General features: G+C 44.0%; 1 protein-coding gene across 2 annotated transcripts in view; it reads right to left on the reverse strand.

Moving 5' to 3' along the window:
- LOC103622981 (D-beta-hydroxybutyrate dehydrogenase, mitochondrial) overlaps nucleotides 1-17,288 on the reverse strand; it is a 44,222-nt gene that overhangs the window by 14,745 nt on the left and 12,189 nt on the right. The window lies entirely within an intron of this gene.

Here is a 17,288-nt window from a genome sequence, read left to right on the forward strand (position 1 = left end):
CGCCCGCAGGCACCGCCCACGCCCCGCGGGCGTACGGGGAGCCCGGGATCGCGCTTCGCTGGGTCCCCGGCCCTTCCGAGCGGCGGCATCCCGGTGAAGCCCGGGGCTCGGTAGGGGTTTCTCCCCACTAGGGTCTCCCCCCACTTTTCGTTTCAAAAAGAAAGCGCAGGCTGTAAGCATCGTGCCGTGGTCAGCTGGAGCTGCGCCGGCGAAAGGGAGCTGGGTTATGCCGAGATCCAGTAGTATGTACAGTTCAACTTCGCTGCTCAGCTGAGTTTACACCGTCCCGCCGCTACAGACTGGCCGCAGGGCACAAATGAAAGCAGCCATGAGCATTTCTAGGAGGGGATTTCTAAAACAGCTGCATTATTATGTTATAGTTGCTGTATCTTACATTATATATTACGTCGCAGTATTAAATTGATGTGGGTTTTTTATGGCCCAGGTCTATGACTGTTGTTATCTCAAGGGTGCCTACATTATCCCACGGTGAAGGAAAATGTCTGTTTCTTGTAGGTTAAAGTGACAGTTATATATTGCAGGAAAAAAGATCCCCAAGAGCTGCAATAATAGGAGAAACGTGATTAGGCAGTGTTTTCTCTGCCCTTTCTTTTATCTGAGCAACTCTCTGAGCAGCTATTGAAAGGGATACTGTGTCATATCTGCCTACTCTGAGTAAAATGAAATGATTGAAAGAACCAGATGCCTTTATTAATTGTGATTTAAAGTTGGCTTGTGAAGAATACAAAGGGGGCAGAGTCATTCATGGACGTATACAGAGCAGCAGAAGAAGCAGCAGGTCTTAACACACACAGGGAAGGTCCCAAATATTTGCCTGAAGTACATCCCTGTGGCTCTCCAGTCAGCCCTGTTCATATTTAGTGAACAACCTGTACCTGGTTGTGGCAGACGGGTTCCTGAACTGGTGCTGCCCTGCTGTCCAGGAGTCTCCAGAAATGATGTGGTCCCTGCAGTCAGCTGTGTTTTGTGTTTGCTTGGGGATACTAACATAGGGTTTTTCATTACATCCTAAGGAGAAAGGGAATAATCATTGTTTAATTTGCTTTTCCAGGGAGCAAGGCATTACTGTGTTTTTACTCTCATTGGCTGCACATCTTCCTAGGTTTACTTTAGCTTTAAGTTGTTCAATACTCTCCCTCTCTTCTGCACTGCTCAGCTCTCCACAGGCATTACATAATAGGACTCAAAACCTCAAGTGGCTTGGGAAAGGAGGTTATGCTTTGCTGCTGGGAGACAAAGTAGGGTATGGAATGGTAAACCCCAAAGAAGATACACAGATATTTGTCCTCAGTAGGATTTATTTGATCATGTTCCATCACACTGGGGGATGCTGCCTTTTTTTAGCCTTCAAAAGATCACTCAGTCTTCTGAAACTACATGAGTCACAAAGCTTTGTCTTGACATTAACAAAATAATTATGCAACCCTCAAAATCATGAGAGCTGATAACAGCCTGTCCTCCAGCCAGTTGCCCTGTCTGGTTCCCTCTGGCATAAAAAGACAGGGAGGGATTCCAAATCCTCCTCTCCATACCTCCTATCCACCTCTCATCCATGTCTGCCAGTCTCTCCTCTCTCAGCTTTTATGGTCCATTAATAACACGAGGATCACAGGCAGTGACAAAACCATTCTCCTGAAGACTAAGAGGTGACCCAACTAACCTCTGAATTTTATGCTCTGTTCCAAAAAAACCTTCAAAAGATATTGAAAAGGTGGTACACAAATGTGACACACAGCCATCTGAGAACAGGAACAGTATGTTGTCAGAGCAACAGAGTCATTTAGGCTGAAAGTTATGGATTACACTGTGTCCTCCTTAGAAACAACTTCATGACGACCTCATCCAGGAAATGAGGCCACTTAGGTCTACAGTGCAGCCTATTTGCAGTGAAATTTATCTATTTGTTGGAATGCTTTTCCTCTGGTTTAAAGTATTCTGTTCCTAACTCAAATATGATAATGTGCATTTTGAATTTATGACTCAGCTTTTTCTAGTTTTTGAAGTCCTTCTCATCTTTAGAATTTATTTTAATTAAAAAATCATTAGTTTTTATCTCTATCTTAATCTGTTCTACCCCTTAGGCAATTCCAGCTAGTTGTGGTTCACCTGTAGCAAGTCTAAGCAAAGGCTTGGATCCTGAGGAAGTAGATGAGGAAATGGAAGACGCTTAGAGACTGACACTTGTGGGGATCTGGACAATTCTGCTCCCACAATATGCCCAGGGATCTTCCACTCTTCCTGAGAGAATTTCTGGGAATAGCAACCTGTGCCGTTTATACTTCAAAGCTTAAAGCTTTGTTCTATGTCACCCAGTAAATTTCACAGTGTGAAATACCAAGTTGCTCTGGAAAGGCATCATAGTATCTTTTTTTGTTATTGTGTTGCCATGTTGTCCCTACCCTCAAAACACAAACAGCTTTTCTAAAGGACTGTCAGGTTTCTGTAAAGGACCAGGATAAAGGAGAACTGGGATGGGCTGTGCTCCTCCACAGCACCCCGGGACTTCCAGTTTGATTTCAGGGAAGACAGATCTCCTTTAACCTCCTTTAACTCCTGCTTAGTTCCTGAGCAGAGGATCAGTGGCTGTGAGTAGCAGAGCTTGCTGTGGGACATTTAAATAATATGCACAGATCTTTGTCCAGCATAGCTCCAGTAGAAATCAAGCTGCAAGGGAAGGGAGGAGGCAGTGTTGCTTTTCTCTGCTCTTAATCATCTTCTTACATTTTTCCCTATTCTTATATCTGCTCACCTCTTCTTATTTTACCCATTCTCTCGTTCCTGTTCCCTCAGCCCTCAGCCCTCTACTCCTCCTGGCAGTCTTATTGCGAACTGGAGCTGTCTCAAAATTTGCCATCTGCCATGCTCAGTGGTGCCCACTCTCAGCAGTGGGTAGGAGGAGTAATGATCTTTGATGTCTTTCTTACAGCCTCAACTCTCCAGCATCATGTGGAAGTCATTATTATTTTTGTGTTCTGAAGCAAAGATGAAACTCTGATGTCTTTTGACTGCGGAGCCATCCTTGGTTTCACATGAATCACTTTTGGCGCAGAGCGCCTCTTGGTCAAAGCTTCAGAAAAATGCCAAGAATGTGACAAGAGTGCCTCCTAAAAGCTCCAAACAACCAAGAAAACAATAAATACAGACCTCTTTTTTAAACAATCTTATGCTTTTGGAGCTTTCATGATTTCCAGTGAGCAGGATAAGGATTTCTGACCCCTAGGAGCTGGCTATATCACACAATTCACCACGAATGCGACTTCTCTTTGCCATCCATTGTGTCTTGTCAGCTGAGACCCCCAACCATTAGTGTTCCTCTTGCTATTGTACAGTAAATAGCATAGCAGGCTGCTGGGACCTTTTGATACTGGTGAAAATTATGCTTATCCAACAGAAAAAAAATCATAAAACTCATCTTGACCAGCCCATCCAGAAGTTCAGCAAAATAAGTTCCTACTTCTAATGCTAACACACAAATGACACTGCTTGCTGCAACTATCCAAAAGCTGACATTGAATTTGCATCTTCAGGCATTTCAGGACTGGGAAAAGTAGCTTTCCAGGAAGAAAATCAAAATAGTGGGGTTTTGGTGCAGTTAATCAGCCAAAGACAGCCTGAATAGAAATGCTTCTAGTTTTTAGAGCTGGCAAGCTGTGCGTCCTACTTTGGGATTCAGCCGGAGAAGGCTCTGCCATGGTGTCAAAGGAAAGGAGCCAATGGGAGGCTGTCATTCCATGTAATTAGGCAGGAGCATGTGGGTTGTGCATGGGGAATATCAAGCCTTTGAAGCCTAAGCAGGATGTCTGGTTCTGTATAATGTGGTGAGCTGTATTAAAATCTTGCTGCATATTTTTAAAAACCCTGGACTCAGTTGACAAAACAGATTTAGGATACCACGTGTATTGCTCAGTGTGTCAAAAAAAGGGAGACATCTTCTATTTAAAAGTCAAGACAGGAATATCTCTACCCATGAAATATTTTCAACTACTTGTCACTGCATACAGTGTCCAGATTATTCCAGAGATTAAGTCTTCCGTTTGTCAGAAGTTATTTTACTAAGTCCCTAGGATTAAGTCCTTTTTGGCAGTACTGGAGTACTGGAGTACTGGAGTACTGGAGTAGTAGCAAAGAAAGAGAGAGAGATGGAAAGGAAATTCTCCTAGGAGCAGGAAAATTTGCCATCTTCTCTAACCTGGAGCAACTGATCCTTTTTCAACTGGAACACCCCTGGCTCAGGGACAGATGGTTCAGCTGAAGTATCCTCATGCACGGGCAGTGTGGCATGTGAAAGGGCACCCTATACCTTCCAATTAACGCATTCCAGACACAAACAAAAAAATTAAACACTGTTATATCTCATTTGTGACTTGTGAGACAAACGTGGGATGATTCTGACTTCCAAATGCTACTGCAAAATGATCCAAAGGAAATAAAAATGCTTGGACTGCTTCTCCACACAGACTAATACCCATCTCTATCATGGAAGGATTACCTCAACATAGCAAACTCAGAGCTTCAGCTGGAGGTGGAGGATAAGGATGAGGGGAGATCAAGTCTCCTTTTCTTCCTGGTGACCATGTTTGGAAAGTGCTGAAATCAAAATGGTCTCCTCCAACACATACTTTCACCTTAGATACACAGTGCAGACACAGATTCATCAGGTAAACTGTTCGAACCTGAGGATTACTGAAAAGGGGGCACAACATTAGGAAATCAGGATTTCTCTCTGGTTAAAAGTTAATTTTGTTTGAGAAACAGCATGTGTTTAAACACAGTGGCTCTTCCCAAAAGATGAAAAGCCCTTACACTGTCACATGTTGGGAAATTCCGGTGGTGTCAGAGTAGATACAAAATCAGTTCAATGATGATAAACTGATCCAGCATAAGCATTAGCCAATTTTAAAAGAAATTTACACAGGCCTTAAAAATCCCACTCCAAGTCTGCCCAGAATTAACTTTCAGGAATTCTGATTAATGCTGTAAAGTAAGTGCCTTAAAAAGCAGAGGACATATTCACATTGATTTGACTGCAGATTCTCACCATGCAAGAGATAAAAATGTGAAATCTGACTCATAAAAGGAGTTCCTACAGTGAATGAGGCAGCTTTTGAGTAAGAAGTGTGCCAATCTTGCTGTTTCTGACTAATATTCCACCGTGGCACCTATAGATTTGCCTGTTAGAGCTCTTATTTTTATGGAAAATCTATCCCACCAACCGTGTTAGAAGCTGAACAATTCTATCATCTCTACACTTCTACAACTTTCTCAAGCCAGGGACCCAAAGGGTTGCAGTTTCCTCGGATCATCAGAGCAGAGTATTGACAGTAACGAGTTCTTTGCACTTGGGAGTTGCTGTTTCCAGGAAAACGCCCGTGCCAGACGATGCCCACGAGGTGGCAGCCTGTGCGGGAGAAACCTGCAGGAAAAGAGGATGGCCCTGAAAACCTTCCACCTTCCCTGTGCAGGCAGAAGTGGCCTCTGCCCCGCAGCCCCGGGCAGCACCCTCTGCGCCGGGTTTAAGGATTCCGATAATGCCGAGTGTACGTGCCAGCCCTCACCTGCACCGCAGGATCCGATGGGCAGGAAGCGGGTGAGCCACACTGACAAGCAGGAAATACCGCAGAGAAACCAGGCAGGCTGGGATGATTTAGAGGAATAGCGGGAAAGTAACATCTCTGAAAACACAGTCTGGAGCGGGGTGCAATGAAAGAGACCTAGGAGGCAGATGGCCAAAAAATACTTCGTGCTGATGAGCAGCAAAAGAGCTCTGAGTTTGCAGTGCAATAAATACACATGAGCACAGGAGGGTGCTGCTCTTTCTCTGACTTGGCATAAAGCAGCATCTTTTCTCTCCGCTCTGTGGTGCCATCAGCTTACAGGCCTCAGAAGGGCTTGTGCTTGCTCATCCTGGACAGAGCCCGTGGTGATACAGCTGCTGAATAACCCCAGATCGCTGCATATTTCTAGAGTAAGGTGACATTCATGTGAAGGGCAGATTTTGCTTTGAGGTGATGACCAGCACAGACAGGAGTCTGCTTGAAAAGCACCAGGTCTGTCATCCTGCAGAACGCTGGTAACAGGGGAAGGTGTGGATAATTTTACTGTCATCCCTCTCTAGCTAAGGGTGTAAATCAGAGACTGGGTGGTTCACATTCCTATTGGCCTCGTGTTCAAGGAGAGCCCAGAAGGTGGCACATCATTTGCTAGTTGGTCCAGGCTGCAGGAGCCAAGGCACCAATTTCTAGTGGAACTAGCTCTGTGGAAATCACTGTGCAATTTTGTACTATCATTTGCCTCTCCTTAGCAGTGTATCAGCTGGTAGTGAGGGCACAAGGATGGGTAAGGAAGTGCAGGAGAAGTGGTCCAAGAGAACAGATCAAATCAGAGACAAATGTGACAGAGAAGCCTGGTTTCCTTATTGACAAGTCTGAGTTGTCCTGTGTGCAGACCCTGTTGCCCCTCAAAAAAAAAAAAAAAAAAAAAAAGGTAGGTCTCCTAATGTACTAGTTTGAAAACAAACCAGTGGGAGGCACCAAGTCAGAATAACAATTTAATGGAAATTAAAGAAAAGGGGGAAAAAAAGGTAAAAGAAAACACTGTCAAACTGACAGAGTCAAGGTACAACCTGACACCCTGTTAGGCAGGGGGTAAAAGCCCACAGGATGGAAATACGTGAAGTTTTGCATTTTCTTAAATAGAAGTCAAATAGAATTTTTTAAAATAGAAGTTAAAAGTCAACTCCATTGTAGAGCTGGAGGGGTGCAAGAGGAGCCATATCATAGACAGCAGAGAGTAGGAGAAACAGAGATACTGAAATTTGCTGCTAAGCTCACTGATGCAATTTGAGACCCACAGAGGGTGACTCAAGAGCCAGCAGCTACCACTCACCCACCTGCATCTGGTTCCAAACCTCACCTACATTATGCAAAAGGAATTAATCAATAGGTCTGGTTTCCTCCTGGAAAGCCCACAGAAAAGAAAGCTTGGTTTCTCTGACACAGTTGAATTTCCAGCTGCGAGAAGCACGGTCCAGCCTGACATCTCTGACTGGCTGCAGGGGGTTACCTCCTTGGCCCTTCACTGGGACAGCACAGACCGCCAGTTTCTGGGTTCAAAGGGGGACTACATGGCTGGCAGGACCAGCTCTTTGAGGATAACAGGATGGAAATGTTATTGTTTAGGGCAGTTTCTAAGCCCTTTTCCCTGCCTCCTCATATAGTCCTACTTTTATGAGAACATACAGGACCCATTTTTGGGAAGCTGGTGTTTTCCTATACCCCTGAGCTGAGCAGTTTCCCTGACTGGATTTTTGCCTCCCCTAACAGTTGCATCACTGGTAAGAAATTGCAATTGCACCATTACAGGAATATGGGGGCTCGCTTTTCCAGCCCAGGCAATGCACAGATCGTTTGGACTGGCACCTTCCCAAGCATAATGTTCTGAAATGTCACTCTGCTCCTGGGTGAAGCTTGGCTTCTTCCCAGCTTGTCTTCTCCTTTGGTTTGCAGCATCCGTGCATCTTGCCCTCATTTCTTGGCATGCAGATGCCCGAAGGTGTAGAAGACAGTGCTCTTGTTAATGCTGGGAAAGTGATAATAGACGTATTTTAAATCCTGAAGGGATTTTGCCAGGGTACTTCCTGCCATTGTGCAAATTCCCACTTTTTGAATGGACCCCCAAATGTAAGGGAGATGCTTTGCAGCAGCACAGGGAATGTTCAAGGCCTCCTGACAGGGCTCCAGCTGCTCAGAGTCACTCTAAACTGGGTCATTTTTAATGCTTCTTACACGGGGCTCAAAGCAGAACTTTAAGCCTTTGGATTTGGAACTTTGGGTTTAAGGTTTTAATGATAAACATTGCATGTGGGTTTTGGCCATTCCCTTCCTCTGGTGGTGTTGCATTTCCTTTTTAATTTTGGCAGATTTTCAAAGGTGCCAGACAATCAGGGAACAGGAATTTGACTCAATTCACACAATGTGCCACAGAGCAGCCCAGTTCTGTCATGGCATTTCCACCTCAAACCAGCTTCCTTTCAAGCAGAGCCCACTGGTGTTGCTCTGGCAGTGCACAGGGATGACCACTGTTGTTTTTCAGACCAGTGAGAATCAAAGCCATTCCCAAAGCACGGGGAACGTTTGGAGGCTGAGTTCTTATCTAGGTTGCTAAAGAATATCCTGTTTCTGAAAGTCCTGTGTCACATGGAGGCTGGTAAATAATGAATTCCAGGATGCATAGCTAAGTGCTGGCATACAAAAGGAGCTCTATTTTGAGCACCAACTTCTCAGCCTGGCAGCAGCAGCAGCAGGACACAGTTTACCCAAATTTTCTCAGCTGTTTTCTTTTTCTTTAAGTTGATAATAGCTTTTCCTTTTCTGTCATTAAATAGCTTCTGATAAGAATTTATTTTCCCAAGGGAAACAGGAAAGGCTTGGAAATCTCTGAAAAAAATGAGTAAAAAAACCTGCCACAAATGGTAATTGTGTGTTCTACTTTCCAAAGCATTTCATTTTCCCTCCTGAACTGTGATTGGACATCTAGAGGAAAGGGGATGACAAAACTTCATTAAACCAGGCTCGAGTCTGGGTGGCACAGCCTCAGAGCCAACATTTGTCCCAGGTTCTGCAAAGTTCTAATCCTAGGCATGGAAGAAATCAAAATCAGTTCTTTATCCTGTCATGGCCATACCACGAGGGAAGAGCAAATCCTTGACAAAGGTCAACAGGGACCCAAAGGCAACTCATGGAGCCGGCCTTGTGCAGCCCTGTCCTGATTTAAACATTCAAGGAGTAGCTTAAAGTTACATCACTGAATTTTGGCAGCACTGACGTGGGCAGTTCTACCCTGTTCTCCCTGTTCCCTCCTAACAAGCCCTTATCTTCCTGCCTGTGTTGTCTGATTATGATAAAGGTGTTTCTGGCCCCTCCAGAGCCTGCCTGTTCCTCAGCAAGCACTTCACTGGGCAGTGTCAAAGGATGATTCGATGGTGTCCTTAAGTAGGCTGGAGCTCATAGCAAACACACAGGAATTAAGCAGCAGCATAGAAGTCAGTATCTGCTTAAATATTCTGATTACAGGAATATTTAAAGGTGCCAAATTTCTGAAGCCAGAAGGCAGTCTTAATGTTCATGAAGTTAATCATGTGTCAAGGGCTTTCTTGTGCAAGGAGGCGGAGGAAAAACCTCAGCTTAATATTGCACAACAGGGTTTTTAAGATGTGCTGGTCTCAATTCCATTTTTACTTTGTTGTTCCATAAAATCATGTGTTAGGAATAGATTTGTACCAGGCCAGTTCCTTGGAGTCTCTGGTTTCCAAATCCTTTTCTCTTTTTTTTTTTTTACAAGAAGTGAATTTATATAAAAATGTAGCCATTTGTAAGCTACATTTCTCTCTATGGTACATTTATGCTAGAAGTCCAGAAATGAGAAACTCTGAAATGGCAGCATCCTGAGAATGCTGTCTCCATTTGATTTCCTTCTAGCCTGAATTTTCATAATACTTGCATTTGGGTATCAGTTATACACTACACTGGCTGATGAATATTAAACAAGATCTACAGATATTTCTTGGGTTTGCTTTTACAGACTCTGCTTGTACAGAGATATATTTTTGATGGTGCCCTTCTTGGTGCCCTCTATTCCACTCTTTTATTGTTCCCAGGTTGTTCTGAGAGACAAGTGATGGTGTGAGACAGGAGAAGAATGATTACATTTTGCAGGGAAATTATACAGAGTAGAAAATCAATAGTTAGATGCTCCCTGGGACTGCCTAAAACATCTTTGAAGAATAATTAGCTTGCAAGAGATCTCTGGTAGCTGGAATTCCTCCCCAATTCTGTATGCATAAGATAAATTTAGTTTGGAATAAGCAGCGTGCTTTGAGGTCTCTTTGCTGATCTGGGGAAATGATTCACATGGAGAGAATGAAGAAATTCTAAGAGGTGTGGAAGAAAACCTGACCGACCACATCCATCCTGGACTTGGAAGCGAGGAACAAGCAGTGAAAGGAACAGGGAAAATGTAGCAGAGCAAAGCTGATGGGAGTTAGGGGCTGGGGCTCAGCGCCTGATGATTCAGGTGACTGTTCAAGTGACAATTATCCATTGGACTGGCAGAGCTGAGGGATTACCAGTGGGGGGAGTCCCACCCGCTCCACAGCTCTAAGTGGTTCATTTGCTAAGCAGCAGCATCAGATCCAGGGCTGTATTTAACCAAGCTGCCTTAGGGGGAGGTTAGGAGAGGTTTTTTGAGCTGGCAGGTGGTAGTGGGGAATTTTAGGTGAGCTTCGCTATTGTGTGTGCTGCTTCCTCCTGGGATATTGCTACAGGTAATCCTAAAGTCAGGCGAGGTAATTGCTCTGTTGGTGTGAGCTGGTCTGGGCAGAGCTGGCCTGGGAGTGAGATTAGTCTTGCTCTGTCTTTCAGAAGCATAGAAGTACCCTTGGAATACACAGAAAGGTGCTGCAAGAGGTGTCAGTAGCAGTTCATGACAGGCTAAGTGACATCTAATCAATTCCTTATCTCCCTAAAAGGAAGGGCTAATAAGGCTGAAGAATGTGCTGGAGGCATAATGTAATAGGTATCGTGGGGGATTTGAGAGAGATCTAACAAAACAAGAGAATGAAGCAGCACAGTAGTAAAAGAAGTCACCATAGTGGAGATGATCACAGGGTATTGGAGAATGATTTCCTAGGATGAGTGAAAAGTCTAAATCAATGTTTAGTATTTGCTGGCATTTCCATTCTTAAAGTCATAAGCATTGTATGAAAAGACATCTCTGTTTTGCTTGGTTTTGGTGTGTTGGGTTTTGTTTGTTTGGATTTTTTAAATGTATCTATTCTTAGAAACCAGAGAAACATCCAAGCACATGTGTAGCAATAAGCATGTGACTCAACCCCTCTACAGCCACAGATGTCTCTCCCTCTTAATTAAATATGTGCTAAAGTGGCCTGCTGGAGCAAAGCCCAGGAGTGCAGGTTTGAGCTGTAGGTCCAAAAGTGGTGCTAACAAACAGGTCTAGAGTTATAGACCTGTCAGCTTAGCTTCAGTTCCTGGAAAAACACTGAAACAAATAACCAAACTATTGGAGAGCACCGAGAGGAAATGGAGGGGATGAGTAAAATGCAGCATAATTTTTTTGAGACACACGACTCAAAGGTTTGAGTTCTGAAGCTGCTTCACATGTGCTCTTATGATGATGACATAGATGAAAATATCTGCATGCAAAACTGGTTAGAAAATTGATCGGGATGTGTCTGAGGAGGGTTCTGGTTTGCATCTGTCTTTTGTTTACACCTGTAGAATGGCTGATGCAAGAGAGAACACGCAGTTTAAACTTGCAGCTGGCAACACTTTGGAAAGGCTGTGAGCACCCTGGGCAGGGTTAGAATTCAGTATGATGTTTGCAAGTGGATAGGTGGTGAAAACCCGACCAAAAGCAGCTTGCCATGCAGCTGTCACAGTGCACTGTCCCTCTGCTGATACAGATTTGTGTATTGCAATAACTCTTCATATAGGTTATTCTATAGTTATGATAGATTGGGGACCAACAGCTATGTGTGTAGTTGGCTTATTAATAAGCATGGAAGATTCTGATGGCTCACAAGCTGATCATCAATAAACAATACCACGTTGTTACAGAAAAGGGCACATTAAGTGTATGAGCAGAACTGTTCCCCCTGTGGCAAGTGCAATAATCTAGCAAGCAGGAGTGTCTGCTTTTGCCTAGTGTACCTCAAAGTTGAGCTGGACTGGGTTGAGCATAAAAAGGAAAGCAGGAAGACTGATCCAAGCTCCAAAAGGTTCTGTTTGCTAGGAAAGATGGAGGGGATTTCATCCTTAGGAGAGGGAGGCTGAGGGGAAGGCTGTGTTTCTCCCCAAAACACTGTTGGCTGCTGCAAAGGAGAAAGGCAATAATTTGGTCTTCCTGACCCTGGCAGTTAAGACAAGAAGCTTTGGGCTAAATTGCTTCAAGGGAAAATTGGGGCACTTTATTTTTATTAATTCATCTGATACTAAGGGAGTGTGAAGGACTGGAGTGGATTCCCTGGGAGAGGTCTGTGACTCTCTCAAAATAGGCTAAAGTCTGTCAGGAATGTTCTATGCATGTCCTCCCCTACACAGGCCAGTGGACTAAATAACCTCTGGAAATCCATTCTAGACCTCTGGTTCTACTAGGGCTAATTTACACTCATCCAACAGCATGAATCCAGGTTTATTTAACTAAGTCAGAGCCAGTAATCTCATATCAATGGAAAGGGAATCTTGCCTTCCCAGCAGTGCAGATCTAGTTATCCAGAGGTTTTGCATTTTAGAAGTATTAAACATGTAAGTGTAACTTACTTGTGTAACAAGTATTAAATGTAAGAACAGGGTAGGAGGGTGCATGCAGCAACTAGTAAATCACATTATCTAACTTGAAACTCACTTGATAATTAGTGTGTTACGTACAAGTTGTTGACTTTGTTCCACTTTGCCTCAGCCCCTCAATGATGGTTTTGAAGGCTGATAGAGAGCAGTAATGTAGAACAGGTTTCTGACAGTTCTCCAAGCAGCAGCAGTAGTACTACAAATAAGGAATAACCGAGGTAACTGGAATTTTTGCTTGGCTTCTGAACTTGCTTTATAAACAAGCTCCCAATAAAGCAGTTTCACTGAATTCTCCTCATTAGGAGAACTGACTGATTGGTGGGACAACCAATGTCTAATGGGCTTGATCTCAGTTTCCTAAACCCAAACCTTGAAAATGTTAAGATTTATCTGACAGAAATGTTCAAGTTCAAATGTTGTGACATGACTGGTCAGCAGCATTATCCAAAGCCTGTCTGGCACATAAATGGCTCCTGGAACATTGGATTAGGAGTCCAGACCCCTTGGCTTTCTCTTTTCCCCAGGTCACACTCTGTAATGCTCCTGTCAGTTTCACTGCCCTGTCTCTATAGGGGAACAGGTTCTCACATCCATTGGAAAAGAGGCAGAGGAGTGGGAGACCTCTTCTGAAACAAGGATTCAGCCATATTTAAAGTTTTGATCAGTGTTTGAGGTTTGTTTTGCTGGCCCTTGGCAGGATAGGACTGTTATTCAACTACTCCTTGGAAGCGTGGAACTTTTCCTGTATTGCTGAGTTATCAATATTTGCATTGGTTTGAATGTGTTTGTGTGGTGACAGTCTTGGCACTCCAGTGGGGAATGGTATTTCAGGCTTTGCCTTGGGCATGAGCTGACCTATGACACAGTGCAGTGCAAAGTGTATCCAAGTGGCACAATGGGAACTTGTGAGTTGTTTCTTATTAAAAAAAAATTTGAAAAGCCAAAATAACTCACCTACCCATAAGACATTGTTTCTTGCAGTTGTGGTTTTTCATGCTTCTCAGAGCTGATACAACAGCATTGCCCATAGTTATTTTTTGCTTTTTTTTTTTTTTTTTTTGGATCCCTAGGGAATGCCAAAATAAATCAGACACATTATAGCAAACTAATCTTGTGACTTCACGTTTCTGAGTTCCTGTGCTCTGGGACGTGGAATCCAGGCTCCTCGGACACAAGCTGCCTGTGGCAGTTGCTGTTTCAGTGATGTGCCTGCTCCCAGACGAGCAACTATAAATGGCACAACTTCCCTCTTGTGAGGTTGTGGGGACAGCTTTTGAATGGGGGAGTGCCCCCTCCCTTTGAGCTTGGCAGTGGGGAAAGCTGTTCCGCAGGGAAAGCTGCCTTTAGTAGAGATTATTCCCCCCCACACACCTTGCACTTGTCAATTTGGAGATTGTCTCAGCTTATTTCAAAGTCAGTTTTAAGCCTTTTAAATGAGCTTTGTAGTGATACACCAATAGGATGTTTATATATGCTTTTGGCACTATTTAGAGAGATGAAAGCAAAAGTTAAGGCAAACTTTCTCTCTCTCTGCCTAAAATCAAGGTAAAGAATTGTAAGGAAGGCCTGTGGCTCCTTAGAACACATGCTGTGTCCTGTGGAATGACACCAGTAATATCCCGTAAGTGTCATAGTATGAAATAGCAAATACAACTGCTCTAGGGCAGAACTCGGCAAAGCCAGTGGGGCACCACCAGCCTCTGGGTGCTGGGACCAGTTCTGCCCTGTCCCTCTGTGACTGTGTGCTTTCCTATCTTTCGCATCTCTTCAGTATCTCATTGATGAACTCTCAAGTCAGGGGCTGGTGCTAAGTTATTCCTCCAAGCAAAAACTGTGCGACAAGCACAGGATCCAAGTGTGTCTGGTCTGCAAAGCCTTGGAAGTGTTGGGCCGTGGGGCTGCATTCTCCCCACTGCTTTTCCTATTAAAGGTCTGCCCCTTCCACGTGGGCGCCCCTTCCCCTAGTCCTGGCCGCTCCCTCGGGTCCTCCCTATTGGTTGCTGTACCCCAACTCCGCCCATGTACCGCCCCTGCGCTCCGAGAAAACCCCCCTGCTCCCTGACCGCGTGGTCCCTCTCGGTCACGCTGCCTCTGGGAACCAGCGGAGCAACGTGTAACAATGAAGTTTCCCGATGGAGAGACCCTTCTGGCCTCCTTTACTGTCACCGTGTTGCGGGCCCAGCTAACGGGAGCAGGAGCTCGGGGCCGTGCAAAAGCACTACGGGAGGGCGGATTGCGCGCCCTGCCCTAAGCAGCCCCGCTGTGCTCTCCGGGAAGGTTGTGGCTTGCTAAACCAAACCAAGCACTGCAGCACTGGGCTGTCTCCAGTGCAGAAGCACGTGTGGCTCCACCTGCAAGTCTGGTGCAAGCAGCGCCTTGAAGCACAGCACCCATAAGATTATCCTGTTCATATTGAGCAAGTCCCACCTGTCCTAAGACCTGTAACCTCCATATGGTGTGCTGGAGTATCCAGCACATCCAGGACACACCGGGGCATGGCTGAGTTTTAGACACAGGAAATTCCAGTCCTGCCTTTTTTTGTTGTTGTTGTTGCAGAAGTGGGTAGTAGAGATGCAGGTGATACTAACCATGGCTTAAGAGTGTTGAGCTAAATATAGAGACACTTGAGCATGGCAGTCACGCAAGAGCGTTCTGTATATGTTTATATTGATTAAACCATTAACAAGAATAGCAAATCCCATTACACTAATCATTATTTTGCTTTCCTGCCTTCTCCTCCCTCTTTGTCCTTCCCTGAATACAGTAAACACATGGAGGGAAATTTCTCACCTCCAGCTGTCTGAAACACTTCCCAAAATCCACTGTGGAGGTTGGTACTGCTTGCTCTGGCTTCAGTGGAGCTGTTTCTATGGCTGACCCCTGCTCAGGAGAGGAACGTCAGGAGAACAGTGCCCCCAAAATAGAGAGAGGCTGCTACTAAGGGTGTGTCAATACCGGAGAGTATTTAACCCAAGGGTATGGTCTCTTAGTATCTTTTGACAAGCATGCAGACATCTCTAAAGAAATAATATTGGCTTGTAGATTAGTTATTAACATAGTTTTAAATGCTAAAAGGATGTGTTCATGTAACCAGCTTCTCTCTGCTTCTCTATCACCACTAACATTTTGGTTCTGTTGGGAAATAATTTTACAGTGTTACCCAGGAAAATCTGTTCTATTTGAAATGTAATTCCATGCTTTCTTAAATAGGTTAAAAAATGGAAGTGTTGCAGTTGAGATTGAGGTGAAAGAACAGGTCTTGGATGATCAGTTGTTTCTGTTCTGAGTTGCAGGACACAGGATTTGGTGCTAAAGCTATTTTTCTTTAAGCAAACTCTTCTAGCCCAATTACATTTTTATTAAATGGATCAAAGTGATCTATTGAAAAACATGTTGGAATTGCTGGGTTTTTCTGAAAACCTTCATCAAGACTTGGAATGTTTTCAGGAATTTCTGAATCTCTAATTTTAATGGCTCTATGTTTGGGGAGATATGTCTAACAAGATGTTGCCAGAATCTTTTGGCCAGGTTTGTAGGCTGGAAGAGCCAGTTGCTTTAATTTTTTTGTGTCGTATGTTAGTGATGAAACATTCAACATTATTTAAGGAATTCAAATCCCTCATTCCCACTCAAATTAAAAGCATCTGGGCATTCAGATCCCTTAGTCAGCTTCAGCAGTATATAACTTCAGTATTAGTTTGATAGAACTAATTTGGTGTTAAACATACTTTTTTAAGTGCAGTTGTATTATAATGTATCTCATGGTGGTATTGCCTCACAGTCATAATTTTATGCTTGCACACAGTAGTTCCCTGCATCCCAATGGACTGGAAAGCTTTATAAACAAATGTAGGCCATTCCTAAGTCCTCAGGCCAGCAAAACTTCCACTGAGGTCTTCAGGAGCTTTGCTCACATAATGTGTCTAATTTCAGACCGTGAATACTACAGTGTATACAAGCAGGCAGCATCCCTTGCTCGAAGGTCACTTTGGGAGAGAAGCAAGAGCCATGCAGCAGCCCACACATGTCCCCTGCTGTATTTTGGAGGAGAAAATAATGGTTATCAGCTGAAATTGTACAGGGTTACGTGCACAGAAGGGGATTTTGCACTGAGGGAGTTGACAACACTGGCTTAAAGCAGGGTTCTGACTAAAGGAAACATTTCCTGGGATGCTCTGCAGAATATATGGGTTTGGCATTATTAATGTAACTGGTTATTTGCCAAATGTGTAAAGACTAAAATCTCAAGCTTTTAATTCAGGAATTTTCTGCTTTAGCATGTTCTCTCTCAGTGCTTTGATGTTACAGAATTAAAATGTTTGGTTTTGGTCTGATTTGATATTAAGCTGGTTTAATGTCTTACAGAAGCTGTTTTGAAAGCTTTCCTTTTCCTCCCTGGATCCAGCTCCCTGGGTGGGTGACATCTCTTATCATCAGTCAGGCAGTTCTGAGTTGTGGCTTTAGATAATGAAAACCAAGCCCTAGCATTTTTCTTCCCAGCAGAGATCTTCCTTTATTTCCCTTCACCTCAGATGTTTTTTTCCCCCTGTGCATATCCCAGTGTGCACAGTACAGCATTGTAATGAACAACCCAAAATTTCAGTGTCTTGGTGTTCTCTTCCTTACAGATTAGACTTGCAAGGGAGCTGGAGACCTGTGTCATAGTTCTGAAGATGTTTTCTGTCTTCATCCACAGTTTTTTGTTGTCTTGCAATTGAAGTCACCACTCCTAATCCCCTGCTGCCAGGAGTTTGTCACTTCTGATCCCAGCTGTGCTCCTTTTTTTTCATTGTGGTGTGACAGTGTTAATGTGTAGTGCTCTGTGGGTTTCCTTCCTGGCTGAAAGACAGCAGAAGAGTTTTAGCTCTTCAGTGCTGTTCACTCATTTCACTGAGTTCATTCCTG

This window comes from Corvus brachyrhynchos, unplaced genomic scaffold (genome assembly GCF_000691975.1).
Source record: "Corvus brachyrhynchos isolate BGI_N302 unplaced genomic scaffold, ASM69197v1 scaffold69, whole genome shotgun sequence".
In the NCBI taxonomy this organism is placed as follows: Eukaryota; Metazoa; Chordata; class Aves; order Passeriformes; family Corvidae; genus Corvus; species Corvus brachyrhynchos.